We start from the raw sequence: 14,855 nt of genomic DNA, 5'->3' as shown, positions 1-14,855 counted from the left end.
GTTAGAATGTGCTAAAATGAACAGAAATCGAAGGAATACCTTCTCATTTGTGATTTCTGGAACAGCGGTAGGCTAGCCTACTGAAAACGTGAGGATATTCTGCTATTTTTATGCTGTTGGTTTATACACACGGAAAACACTTGATATTTAATTAATGTGCAACAATGCAGGCCTGTTAACTGTATGACAACAGTGGTTTATTTAAACACATCATATCAATTTATTTCGTCAGTCATCATGCTCATTTTAATGAGTAAAAATGAAAGTTATGCTATATTTAATACAAAATCCCGCGATATCTCCCGCGAGGTCTCCAGCGAGGTCTCCCGCGAGTGAATTCAGGCACACAGCAGGTCAGCTGGACTGTCCGGGACCAGCTGCGTGTGATATTCGCAGATATTCGCCCCACCCGCTAAGACTCTCAAGCTCGTGTTGACGTATGAAGCCAGCCTAAGTCAGCCGCAGCTCATCGTGAACGAACCTAATGTGTATGTGTGCATGGGAAAGGTGGTCATGCATTAGCCTGATTGCCATCGACTTCCAAAGCTCTGCGAGACTTTGGTCTGACCAAGAGCCTGTGCTCAACAGTTTCTCCAAGCGCTTGGTTGACCCGCCTCCTTTAAGTGCCTCGATTTGCTACCCAGAGCCGTTGGAGCTGCTCAAAGTTGATTGGTTCTCGACCATGGGGGCAGTTCCGCAGTTTTGGGGAATTCAGAAATGCTGCCCAATGAGTAGTTGGCCAGACCAGTGACGGCAACGCCGAAGGTGTTAGGCTACGTCACTGGGAGGGCGTGCCAGGCTAGTCATGCATAGGTGTGTGTGTGTATGAGTGTATGAGTGTGTGAGTGTGTGTGTGTGTGTGTGTGTGTGTGTGTAAGAGGGGGTGTAAAGGTGTGTCTGTGTGTGTAGGGTAATGGTGTGTGTGATGTGTGGGTGTTTGGGGGGTACTTGTGTAGGTAGGTTTTTTGTGAGGGGATAGTGAAAGGGTGTGTATGGGCCGAAATGGGGGGGGGGGGTGTATGCTATGTTTGTGTGTGTGTGTGGGGGGGGGGGGGGGGGGGGGAGTGTGTGTGTGTGTGTATGTGACAGTTCTGTCTATTATTCGTGCAGGTGGCACCCCCGCCTGATTACTCATTGGGTGAATAGACAATTTGTTACCTGCAGTAGGCTATACAAAGGTCTGAAAGGGCCATGGTGGGAATTATTTGGTGTATTTGGTGCTTCTTCTGCCTACAGTTATATATTTTTATGTCATAAGACTATCATAATGTGAACCATAGAGGGTTTATTGCATTTTACCCTACTTTCACCTGTAGTATCTCATCTTAGTACTGGAATAGTACATGAATATTGCAAAATATTGCATAGTCACAATTCACAATTTTGTTTTGAATAAGGTTTAGATAATAACTATGTCATAACATTATTAATTTGAAACTATTTTTAGAAATGTATATGTGTCTTCATAACCAGATTATAGCCATTGGTGCATGGTGTCCACTACAGTGGACAGACACTTACATTTTCACTCCTAGGGAAAAAAGTAAAAAACTTATATTGATAAAACTTTGATGAAAGTACTTCCTACAACATATTTTTTTTACCTGCATATACCATGTAGAATAACATTGTCTGACTGATATCCCAGAGGTTGTAGGGTCATTACCACTATCATCCGCCATCTTGGATTCATGATCAAATATTTCAAGTTACATATAAAGACAATGTGCACACAGTACAAAAAGGTTTTAGGAGACACTCCAGTGGTGGTTTGAAGAAAACATTGCAAATCCAGTAGTTTTAAAGTAAGTTTGAATATCCGTCCACTGTTTGGACGCCATGCATGAAAGGGTTGCAACACTAAAGAGTTTTTTGTGCCTTAAAATCATTTTCCCAAAATCAATTCAGTGGTTCATCAACTCGTAACAGGGTGAATGGCGCTTCTGCATTCGCTTCACGGCCCTCTATCGGCTATACCCACTATGTAAGTTTACCAGATCAGGTAACGGTTCTGTAGTACGATGGAATGACGCATAAGAAACTAAACATTTGACTTGCTTCAATGTCGCAAATATATCATACGTTCCTAAAATCATGCAACATACTCTACCTTGCCTGTGGACATCATTATTTGCTGGATAAACAAATAGCATTTGTGCGACAGAGGAAAATGCTTTAGTGTTGCTTTAAAGTCACACACAAAAACACACACTGGCCCTCATTTATCAACCGAGCGTAGAAACCAGTGTATATCTGAGCGCAGAAACCATCTTACGACGAGGCTCACGTGTGATTCATCAAACTGTCGTATCACTCCAATTCTAGCGTAAGAATAAACGTGTGTTGATAAATGTGGCGGCTGGAAACAAGCGTATTTAAATATCACGCCCCTGTATATGCTCGTTTTAAATGGCCTCGCCCCTAGAATTTACGACATGAAGGTGCATTATACGTCCAAAAGAGATCATTAGTGATCTCGAGCCACAGTCACGTCCAGCTGAACCTTGTTAATTTTGACAGCTAGAAGCGGTCATCAAGGAAGGCGGGAAACTAGAGTGATCATATGCATCATACTATAAATACATTCATTACATACATACAAAACCATGACACTGAAATTTGCCCTTTGAAAAAAAATTAAATATATAATTCATAAATGTTGAGTTTGCCAAAGAGAAAGCATAATCATCTCCTATGGCTATTCTAAGCCATCAAATGTGTCAATATAATATGCTACATTACAGCAAATAGGCTGCACATGTACAGGAAAGGTGTTATGTCCGAGATAGTCCATACATTCAACTCATCAACTTTGTAATCCACCGGCGATTTACTGCTATGCCGCCTGAAAAACTTGCGTACACGAGTTCAGACTAGACGTGAGATTGAGCGTATAGCACCGATCACGTTCACATTGATAAATTCCATACTTTGCGTGGAAACAAGCGTACGCCTGTTTTTGGTCGTACGCACGTTTCATAAATGAGGGCCACTGAGCTCAAACAGACGTGCTTTGCTTGGGTAGGGTGAGGGTCCTGTCTTTGTTAAATGACCTGACGTATCAAAGACACAGTCATGATACGAGCTGGTGGAATTACCTAAAAGCTGAAAGAAAAGTGCTTTATTGTTCCCTTTCTTCTCGAAGTGCAGCGCTAGCCAGGCACACTTCAAAGTCCTCGTTGCAATACGGACAGACTGTTGAGTCACCTGGTGTAGCAAAATAAGGTTATAATGGAACACTACAGGCATACTTCTGTCTGGACAACAAGCTCTACAGTCGGTGCCTGCATGATATGCTGTTGTACAAAACGTAAACAAAGCAGAGCTTGCTCACCATTTTCACATCTCTCTGGCCAAGGGCGTAACTTTGGGTCTACCATTGGGGGGGTTAAACTTGCGGCATATTTATCAATTTATTTATTTATTGAATCATTTTCTTGTGCAAAAGGCAACATGCTAATTTGCCGTTCCTTTATTAGAAATACATCATGATGATTTAGGCTAGGCTAAGATGTTCACTTGACTGTTTGTGCCATAATGACACAGTAGTTAAATTCAGTGTGCTCACATGGACCGTCTTGTGTGTAGGTGCGCGCCTGCACTAGCCCTATGAGCCCTAGGCTGTTTTAAGGGCATTATCAGTTAGAAGCATTTATTCCTGGTCATTGTAAGTGCCATTCACACATGCTACATATTGTTTTTTTTGTTTTTTTTTCAGCACAGTCTAGGCTACCCAGATCTACCACATGTATTACAGTAATACTTGCATTGATTTGATTTAGATTTTTAAATAATACAAATTTAAAAAGCATACTATACACATTCTTACATTTTGACATGTATCTCACCACAGCAAGCTGACAGCTCGACATGACTTGCATGGTTGTGTAGGCCTGACTTGCAATAAGAACCATATTGGGTATAGCCTACTTTGGGGCTGAGCAATTTACAGAAATACGTGGTGTGTGCCTTCCAGAAATAAATGGCAATTTTTATTTAGTGATGAGAAATGACTTTTTGACACTTTTTGTGCTCCATATTTGCTGATCTGAGCTGACTTGTTTGCGTGGTAGCACACATGATGTGCACAGATGATGATAATATTTTTTACTGTATTGCAATGAACAAAGTAAAGGCAAAAAAGTGTTTATTTGTCAAACAAATTTGGATGCAATATGAGTCTTGAATTGGATACCATACAGGAGTTTGTTAGGATCTCAAAACCGTTATGAACGTGACTTGCCATAGAGAAACTGAAACACATGATAACGTTGGATTATGAACATAGGCTATTATGCCACACAAAAACATGGGGTAAGTGGAGCTAAATGAAGTTATTATTTTGCTGTCACTTCGTCTGTTTTATGGCCTAGAAGGTTGTATTGGTGGTGAATGCAGAGCAATATAGACTGTAAATATGATATACTTTGATTTAACTTCATGATTTTATTTTAGTTTCATACTTGATCGTAGGCTACAGACAAGTGTCTAGTCTCGTTGGAAAGCCCCGGTTCTGCTCTTTCGTGCAATATAGGTCTCATTTCGCTGTGACTAATTATCCCGGAGCAATGTAACAGAGAAGAATGGGTGTGTTTTTGACGCACTTTGCGTCCGTCGGGCTCATAGGGCTAGCCAGCCAACTCCAGTCAACAAGTCATCAGCTAATTTAACAGCTAACTTAGCAATAGGGGTATACCTCCATTTGGTCAGGATTTTTCCTATTTTTGGTTGGTGTCAACCAACAATGAAAAAATGCTGTCTGGCTGCCTTTCAGTGTCTTTTTAATCTTCCCACCTGAGTTGAGAGCTTTCTCCAACCATTCATCCCAGCGACTGCGCAAAATAGTAAACAAACTTTCGGTTGAGAACGCAGGTTGGGTAATACCAAGTAGCCTAGTCGGTGGGCAGGGGGTACATTCAGAATATTTAAAACATGATACTATCTTGCTGGAAAATGAAATGAATAAAGAAAAGAAACGAAAGTTATTCATTCAGAATATTTTATAATTTGATAATATTTTTTTATTATAATTTTTTTATTTGATATTGGGGGGGTTATATTAGCTGGATCTGATTTTTGCGGGGGTCATAACCCCCCTAACCCCCCCGCAAATTACGCCTATGTCTCTGGCTTACTGCAGGCACCGTGGCTCAGTGGCAGGCGAACAGTGACAAGATCGCAATCGACCTACTTAGAATCAGGAATACAGTCATTTCCTGTATATTAGCAGCATTGTGTATAAGCCGCAGGACTTGTGCTTTATGCAAGTTAAAATAAACAAAACCATACTAATACCATATTAACTGCCTCCCCGTGTAATTAACCTCATAGCAGAAGAAATTTTGCAAAATCAATGTATAAGGCACGGCTAAAAGGGAAATTACGGTAGATTCCATAATAAACTGCACATGCCACTGGCATTGCCAGTCTTGAGTCTTTTGGTAGTGGAATGAAGAAAGAAAGAGAACCTGCCATTTTATGATCAGGTCAGAGGCAAAACCACCAGGATTTCATCTCCTTAAGAGGAATATACCTTATATCATATACCGTATGATGATTAGACTGCACTTCTTAGCAACAGATAGGCAAGCTAAATAGCCAATCAAAGCAAAGTATTTACCGTCGGCACAGACATTTTGAATCAGAGGCGTGACCGTTCCGCCAGTGACAGAGGACGTTTTGATAGTGCAGCGCACATTAACCCAACCCTCGACCCATGGACCACCCCGGTGTCAGACATCTGACCACTGGCAGGTGGTAATTTCTGATGTAAACAGAGGAGATTCCTACAGCGGCCAATCAGCAACCAAGCCTATAGACCCCTTCAATGTTTGTAAACATCCAGAGCCAATGTTGGGTATGTGCACACTGCACAGCATACAGTCAGAAACATGGCATAGCTAACAGACCGACATGTTGAGCTACCAAGGAACACACAGTTTGTCACCCCATGGCCGCAAACGTACCTTAATAAATTAGTTTCAGCTAATGCCGATTGTCTGCCTGACCCTGAGCTGGTAACAGAATGGTGTCTGCAGGTTTTAACAAGTGCAATTTTAGACTTTTTTAGACCTTTTTTAGACCATCATGGGTTAAATTTAAGACCTTCACAAAGTATTATAAAAAAGAAATAACAAGCCAGATTGCGGTCAATTGACATCCGGTCATCATCCTGTGACGACAGTACATTTCCGTTTCACATCTGTCGTTTTATTATTACGTTCCACTAACAGCAACATGTCATGTAGAACTACACGGACCATAACAGAAAAAGAAAAAAAACAGAACGGCGTGGAAAAGGACGTAAAACAAAACAAAAAAACATTATTTTGCATTGAAACGTAGGTCTTATATTACTCAAACTCAATTTTAAGACCGGCGCCCACCAGAAGCGGCGTTCAGCGGCGTTCGGCGGTCTGGGCTTGCCGCGCAGGATTTTAGAATAGTTTTCTATCTCTGTGCGGCTGCTGCGCGGCAGACTTTTCCAGTGGGCGATGCTCCATTGAAAACAATGGAATTCTAATTTTTTTCGTGGCGCGGCGCGCTGCATACGCTTCTGGTGGGCGATGGCCTTTAGACTTACAGTGCAAAATATCTCTATATTTTAGACTGTTTTAGGCCTAAAATTTAAAATGTGTAAGTTTAGACTTTTTTAGACTTTTTAAGACCCCGCGGACACCCTGCTATCAGGTTGACAAGCCCAGTGTGTAGATAAAGTATAAAGTACAAGTAGGCCTTTTTCTTGATGTTTCAGTCCACACACACACACGTACGCACTTCAATGGGATGTTAAGCTTTCTGACCCCAATACGCGTGTGCATTTTCCTGTGACATTAAAAAAAAAGACGCACAAAGCAGCCTTGAACGACAGCGTAGTTTTCCAGAGCATTTCATTTATCAAGCAGGTGTCCATCTGTGTTTCGTGGAATTGCGCTCACGACACCCCCAAGAAGGCTCAAAAGTCTGGTGTCCCAGGCCCACTCTGCCTCCACACACACACACTCGTGATGGAGTTAGTTGGTAGAGCGAAATCTTCAGTCACTTGTCTGTGTTGCGGTGGCCGTTTTTGATCTGATCAGCAAAAACAAACAAAACGCAGGCCCTTGATGCGGGCACTCTCAAATACCATCAATGGCAATACAGTGGGGTTTCCTTCTTCTGTTTTGTCCATTTTGTTTTTCTTTCCACAAATATATAGTGCCATAACCTCAGACTTGACCACTTCATATGAAACTTGCCTGGACATCAACTCCACATGGCTAGAACACTGAAAATCTGTTTGGTTGGCGCCCGTTTTTGCTACTACCCACTGAATTCCTCGTCCTCTTAGAATTATAAGCTTCTATCTGACATCTTTGTCAAGTTGAGTTATTGACAGATGTGACTCTTCAAAGCGAAATCAGTCGCTTTGCGCACAACATTATTTTGAGAAAATCCACAATAAACAAACTTCCGGGTTAAAATGTTGAATTTCACGTTTTCCCACAATTCGACAGTATACAGTCTACAGTTTCATATCGTGAACTATTTTCACGGAAAAACATACGTCTTGACCGTTAAACCCGGCAAAGATTCAACACATTTGCAGTCATTCCCGTTGTCCACGCTGCTCAAAAAGGTGATTTCTCCTCTTCTGGCATATCGTGACAGGAGAACCATGTCAACTTTGGATGCAGTTATCTTAGCGATAGTTTGTGTAATACCTTCGATATACATATTATCGTTGGAAAGCTTAGTTTATGGCCGTTCATGTGAGCACAATAACTTAATTTTGTTTCGCTTTGCAGGGTCACATATTCTTATTCTGTGACAAGTTCATAAGTTGTATGCATTTTTGGACATTATATCAAAAGAGTCGCATTCCACTTATCAATAAAACTCTACAAATCTAAAACTGTAAAAGCTGAATATCAAAGAACTACTCAGAATTCAGTTAGAACTAAGGGGACGATTTGTAACCAACTGTTATGCGACAAAAATATTTTAATATTAATTCTGGGGCGATTTTGCTATAGTACCGGTCATCAACAGATGAGGTGAGGTGAGTTCAGGAGACCGGCCTGCCTTCTAGAGAGAGTGTAAAGTATGTTAAGTCATATCTCAAACTGGCCAATAAAAAGAAAAGATTAAGATGGGCAGAAGAACACTGAAAGTCAAGAGAAGAAGAAAGGGAAAAGTGATACGTATAGACAAGCCAACGGTGTCCAGATCGCAGAGAATAGGATAGAGGAAGACCAAATCCTGGAGGAGAGACTCCACCTGTCGAGACGTGTCTGGTGGGGAGTGTGATGGTCTGAGGGTACTTTAGTGGTGTAGAAGTGGGAGATTTGTACAGGATAAAAGGAATCTTGAAGAAGGAAGGAAGGTCATCACTCCAGTTTGTAACTCTACAGCAGACCCTGAGCAGAGCCCCCAGACCACTGTTTTCTGGAGGACTCTTGTCCGGTTTCGGGTCCGTACCAGAGTTCGGTAGACTACGTTCACATTATCAAAATTAACCAGCGGTCCAAACGAATTTGGGTCCAAACCGTGAAGGGTCAAGCGTGACATGCCATTACTTTAGGCCTACTTTTCTTGGCTCTTGAAGAAGCTATTCACCCCCAAAAAAGTTTGTTATAAGTTTGCACATTCTGCTGGGATCAGATCACACATAATGTGTTCAACTGTGATCAGTGACACCCGATTATCTAAAGGCCTTTAGCACTATGAAGGATGATGATGCTCAGTTGCTAACCTACAGTATTCCAAGAGTTTCAGGCTATGTTCCCCACGAATAAGTTGCAACCTAGCAGTGGACCGATGCAGATCACAAATACATCACAACAAATAACAATTTACATTCACTGTGTCTGTATGGCCTTTAAGATTATAATCAGAGAAAAAAAAAGATGCCCCTTTGGACATGTTACCTTTAATTGTTTCTTAATTAAATGTACATATTGATATAAAACAACAAACACCCTGTGTCATGGCAACAGGCTTCACCTGGGGGCAGCGTGCTCTGCAGGTGTGAGGTCTCTATTCTCTGATAATTTCCTAGCAAGTCCCTCGAGGCAAACCACACAACTCATCACTGGCTGGGAACACCACAGTCACACACACACACGCCAACAAGCTCACGACAAACAAACCAACCACCAATGCAGCAGCAATTGGTAGGTCATAACATGTGGGTTAGCTCATTTCTAGGGCTGTCAAAATAACTGACTAATTTAGATGAATTAATTTGAGAAAAAATAACGCAGATTAATCGATGACCTTTGACCCGGAGCTATTCTAGTCAGTAACCATTAGAAAAATGGCCTAATGGTGTTAAAAAATAAAGTGTTGATTATACAATAAAGTCCTCTGCAATGTCTGCAACAAGGAATTTGCATATGACTGGAGTTCGTCAACTCTAAAGTACCACATCAATGCAGAGGGGGGAGTGTTAATGTATTTTCATTGTGTTACCTAGGTTATAAATGTGGCAAAAGTATTTGAATGTATTTCCTCAGCATATTAGGTCATATTATAGATGGTCATGGCCATTATTTGAACAGTGAAATAATTCTAAAAGAGTTTTTGAACTTTAACATCACTAATGCTGATTATTCAGTGAAGCATTTGAATTGAAATAGCGTTCACAGCAAAAAAAAAATGATATGCCATTAATCTAGATTCATTTATCACAGAGTGTGTAATTAATTAGATTTAAAAATGTAATCGATTGACAGCCCTACTAATTTCCCTTCCGTCATGGACAAAACCACAGGCAGCAGAGCAGTCTTGTGTTTCAGGGGCACAGATACATGCGTGGCCCTCTGTGTACAACTGTAGAGGACTGTGCTGGGGCCTGTACTACGAAGGGAGCTCAACCTACCCAGATGTAACCCAGGGTTACTTTGCTAAACCGGGGTTGACAAAACCTGGTTATCTTCATTGGTGTTAATCGGTACTACGACGCTGAGTAAGAAGTTGATTTGTTGAACTGGGGTTAACCTCATCGGAGTTGGTGCGCGTTCACATAAAATGGGCGGGTTGCAGCGCAAATCACCGCTTTTAATGATGACGCGATCATGCTATTTTACGCATTAGGAATGAGGAATGATTATAAAAAAGTTGCGAGGAATTAAAACCCACTTTACGATACATCAAATACGTCGGCAGCAAACAAAGCAAGACAAGGCTGTTGGCAACGTAGGCTATTGCAGATCGGATATATGAAAGTAAAGTTTTATTTCATGTTCCTTAAATAGCCTATGTGTTACGGAGGATATAGCTTGCGGAATGTCTGAAATGTGTTGAAATAAATACATTTTGAGTTCATAAGAGTCCTACAGATGCAACACAATTCATGCCATGTATATTAATAAATATTAATAAAGGATAATTGAATGTTTAGCCCCATTGACTGATTTAGTGTATGCCTATCCTGTGAACATTTTAGATGCAACGGCAGTGCCGCTGGCAGCAGGTGAAAATGAAACTCAAGAACATTCAGAAGGTTTATAGGCCTAGTTAAAGCTTGCATTAATATTTCTTAATTATGAAAATATGTTATATTGCCAATGCTTATAGCCTCCACTTTGCCTCGATCAGCTGACAAATGCAACGAATTCCCTCGGCTGAGAATGTATAGGCTATCTTTCATAGAGAATATTAGCCTATATGGAGAAAGATTCTGGCGGTCTTTAAAAACTCTCGCCTTGCGAAGAGAGGCGCTTACAATTTGCGCTCCAATAATGTATCTTCCAAGTAGCCTTCGTCGACATTGTGGGGTGTGGTTAACCGCAAACCTCGGGTTAACCAAGATCATAACCTGCTCGGAGCAGGTTTGAGATGCAGCGTAAATTGCCATGGCAGCATACCTAGGTTAAAACCTATCCACCTTTCGTAGTACGGGTTAACCAGGAAGTTACGCCACACGTGATCAACTTACTCTCGAAGTTACCCAGCTAAGCCAGTAACCCCGCTTCGTAGTACAGGCCCCTGGTCAACTGTAGACACATACACCACCCAAAACACACCATACCTACTGTGAAGCATGGTGGGGGCAACACTATAGTCCCTTTCCCACATGAGCGAGACATCCGGATGTCAAACGGATATCAAACGGGTGGCTGTATGTGGGAACGCAAAAATCGAGTATTTTCTTACCCGGAACTCACCCTACTAGCCCCCTAGTACTACTTCTAGATGTTACCCGGGTGCGCTTAGGTGGGAACGCAGCCGGGACAGTTCTGGGTAGAGTGAGGGGGGCGTACGATGACGTATAGAAATGCGCCCTTGCAGCGCGAGGCTGAAAGTACAAATTGCCATGGTAACGATAAACATTGCCCTACGAGTACAAACAAACACAGACGAGAACATCGGAGTAGAACTACAGAAAACAGTGACGTTAAACTGCAATCACGTTGTTGTGTTTGTTGAGGGACAGGCATTATCCTTGCAAACATGAACATGAACATGAACATGAAAAGCCTAAAGCAAGGTGAATAGCCTAAAAGAATTGAATAGTTCGATGGCTTTGGTCATTTGATGAATAGGCTAGTATGCTATCAATGGCCTCTCAAATTGGCTTTCGCACCTGCTACGTGAATAGCTTGAAGTGTTGTCGATTTGCTAGCAACTAGCTGTTTATTACTGTCACTGTACTGTAGTTATTACAATGGTTAGCAATTAACAGCTAATAGTTAACATCGCTGTTATTTAGCATTGTTGCTTTTTGTAGGAGTTGGGAAGGAGCCTCAGACCTCTGTATGCTGTTCATATATTTTTCAGGTGTGTCATTATTTTCAATGAATTTGTTGTGTTGGATTTTTATATCAGAGAGGGTTAAAGCAGAGCTTTGTTTACTGTGTGGTCCTGGCGTTAGCTATTTTTTCCTCTTCGCTAGCTCCCGCTGACTTGCGAGCTAACTAAACTAGGCTACTTGTTCTGTTGTTTCATGATGTTTTGGATCTGATGTAAGTTCGCATCATCCAGGCAATACAACACAACAACGCATTTATTTAGCGTCATCTCCCTCCCCCTGCAAGTGCTGACATTGCCCCACCCCTCGCGGCACCTACTCGGGTGTAGTGTGAACACAATTACCCATATCTTACTCGGACATAAGGCTCATGTGGGAACCGTCCGTGTCGCGCCTCTACCCGGGTAAATATGTCCGGGTGACTTCTAGAAGTCATGTGAGAAAGGGACTTATATTGTTGTGGGGATGTTTCTCTTCAGCGGGGACTGGGCAATTGGTCAGGATAGAAGGGAAAATGGAAGTTGCCAAGTACACCCAAATGGAAAACCTGCGACCCTCTGCTAGACAGCTGAAGATGGGCAGGTCATTCACCTTCTAACATGACAATGATTCTAAACATACTGCCAAAAGAACAAAGCAGTGGCTTAAGGATAGGAAGGTGAATGTCCTCGAGTGGCCAAGTCAGAGCCCTGACTTAAATCCTATCGAAAATCTATGGATTGACTTGAAGAGAGTAGTCCATTGCTGTTCCCCACAGAATTTACCTGAATTTGAACAATTCTGCCAGGAAGATTGGCCAAACATTCCACAATCTAGGTGTGCAAAGCTAATAGAGACATATCCAAACAGATTGGTGTCTGTAAAGCAAAAGGAATCTCTACAAAGTATTAAATCAGGGGTATGATGACTTTTCCAACCCTGCTATTCTAGTTTTTTATTTGTATTATTTTAAAAAAAAAAAGGGTTTTGATTTCAGCCTGTAAGACAAAAAAAGCAACTCTTTCAAAGGGGTATGGAACTGTACCATTCTGCTAGTTAACTATTACAGACACATGGTAGTTACTCTAGGAGTTGACACATGGCCATCCTATTATCAGAAACTGCAACGCAGCTAGCTAAGTGCTCATCCCAATCACTGGAAAAACCGGCTTAGCAGGGGTTCCAGCCAAGAGACACATCATTCTCCTACCAAACCTTTATGCCCACAGGCATTTGATTTTCAAATGTTCCACAGTTATTATTATACAAGTTCTATCTGACATTTTGTCAAAATTGAGTTGTTGACATTCTTATTCTGTGACACGTTGAGAAGGTGAGGTGAGGTTTATTGTAGTTGTATGCATTTTTGTACATTATATAATGATGTTTGTTTCACTTATCAGTATAACTCTAACTCTGCAATTTTAAGACTTTGAAGCTCAATATCTCAGAACTACTCAGAGCGCAGATAGAACCATAATAATTATGAGGGGACGTCATAGCTTAGCTTCATGTTTCTGACGAAATCAACAACTGGGAATCAATCGTTTTCGTGCTACTGTGCTCTTGTGCCAAAAACTAGAGAAAGCAGCACGCAAGCAATATGATCAATTAGTTCATCTACTACATGCTTTCTTTATTTCAAGTTCAAGCAAGTTTCATCTATTATTTATGTAGTTCAGCAGACAAATAGTATGATGATGAAACTGAGTGTTTGAAACTGCACTTGGGTGAATAACAAAGCCAACTCGGGGTGGGTGGGGGTCCTAGGGTTCAAGGCCTTGGTTTAGTTTCTGTTTAGCGCACACTACTTTGCCATTCAGTATGTTTATTGTATAGCGTATGTTTCTTCAAGTATAAAAATTCCAACAAGTTCGACACATTCCTCACATGTTTGATCGAACCACCAGGGGTGGCCCATTGCTATTAAAGGGGGTCGGTATTTTTAGCAAGTTAGCTATCCACTACCTGACCGAAGCCTGCTACTAAATTATTTGGCGAGCAAATCGCAAGTTAAGGCCTATTTACTTAATCGTGTAAACCACCGACATGAGACACAAACGGCGTGTAACTTACTTCAATGGCACTAAGCTGGATGCGGCATTGCATTAATTAGCTATTCAACTATTTATCAAGAGTGTAACCAACAGATTGTAAACCGTGTGCAGTTGGGTAACAGCTAAATCAGCTAGCCTCCTGACGCTTTTGTGCGTTGACGTCGTCGTAACGCAACACATCTTGCTAGCCCCATGGATCCAATCCATAATAGAATGCTAATAGCTTGCTAAGATGGCTAACTACCCAAACAACACAGAAGCACGTCGATGATTGCATTGCATATTAAATAATTTCAACAATTATTCACTAGAGTAATACACAGTTGCAGTCAACGGATACGTTGGGAAGTATTTAATTGTAAACAGAAGAATCGAGCTAGCTTGATTACTATAGCAATAGCTATAGCTAACACGGTAACGTTATGGTGAACAATATTTCAATGAGCTCTGCCTTTCCCATGGCCGAATCAATCAGCTGGTTTGTAGAATATCCCCAACGCAAAATAATTATACATAAATGGTAAACACGCACTTCATTGAAACTGCTGTTCCTTGGCTACTGAAGCCAATAGCAGTGAATCATGTGAATGATTTGACAGCATCGTATCCAAACTAGCTAGCCTCCTACCCCTTTGCTTCCATTAGAAAAAGTCAACAAGATATTTGTCGACAGCCGACGTGCAATGGTGGCTCTGGCTGAAAGAATCCTCCATATTCGCATACAACACGAAGGGGGATAATGTAATGCACACATAACAGTGCCTTACCTCCGGCTGCAAATCTAGCTTCTGTTATTATTCCTCGTATCAGATTTAAATCCACGAAATTCACAACATCGATTATCTTCCACAGCGCAAAGAGGAACTGGGCCTCACGCCTACCCCGGATTTTACTCCCACGATTGGCTGAGCAGTCGCTCGTGGTAAACCAGTTAAAACGGTCGTTGGCTGTTTACGCAAACAGATGTGACTCTGCACCAATTACATCAGCTCAAAATGAGAGCTAATGGTCACGGAGAACACGTACAAGACGGGGAGGTCTGGTACGTCTTCCGGTATTTTAAATGGTCGCTGCTGCTTAGAATT

The 14,855-nt window shown here is 41.5% G+C and overlaps 1 protein-coding gene across 1 annotated transcript in view; it reads right to left on the bottom strand.

Annotated features, from left to right (window-relative positions):
• kdm4b (lysine (K)-specific demethylase 4B) overlaps positions 1 to 14,655 on the bottom strand; it is a 57,297-nt gene extending 42,642 nt beyond the window's left edge. Inside the window, exon 1 of the mRNA XM_062555509.1 lies at positions 14,538 to 14,655. The gene's annotated coding sequence lies outside the window, so the exon portion shown is untranslated. The remainder of the gene's footprint in view (positions 1 to 14,537) is intronic.
• Between the last annotated feature and the right edge of the window lie 200 nt (positions 14,656 to 14,855).

Source organism: Sardina pilchardus, chromosome 15, assembly GCF_963854185.1.
Source record: "Sardina pilchardus chromosome 15, fSarPil1.1, whole genome shotgun sequence".
NCBI lineage: Eukaryota > Metazoa > Chordata > Actinopteri > Clupeiformes > Clupeidae > Sardina > Sardina pilchardus.
The sequence above is the reverse complement of the archived record's forward strand: the minus strand, read 5'-3'. Positions and strand labels throughout refer to the sequence as shown.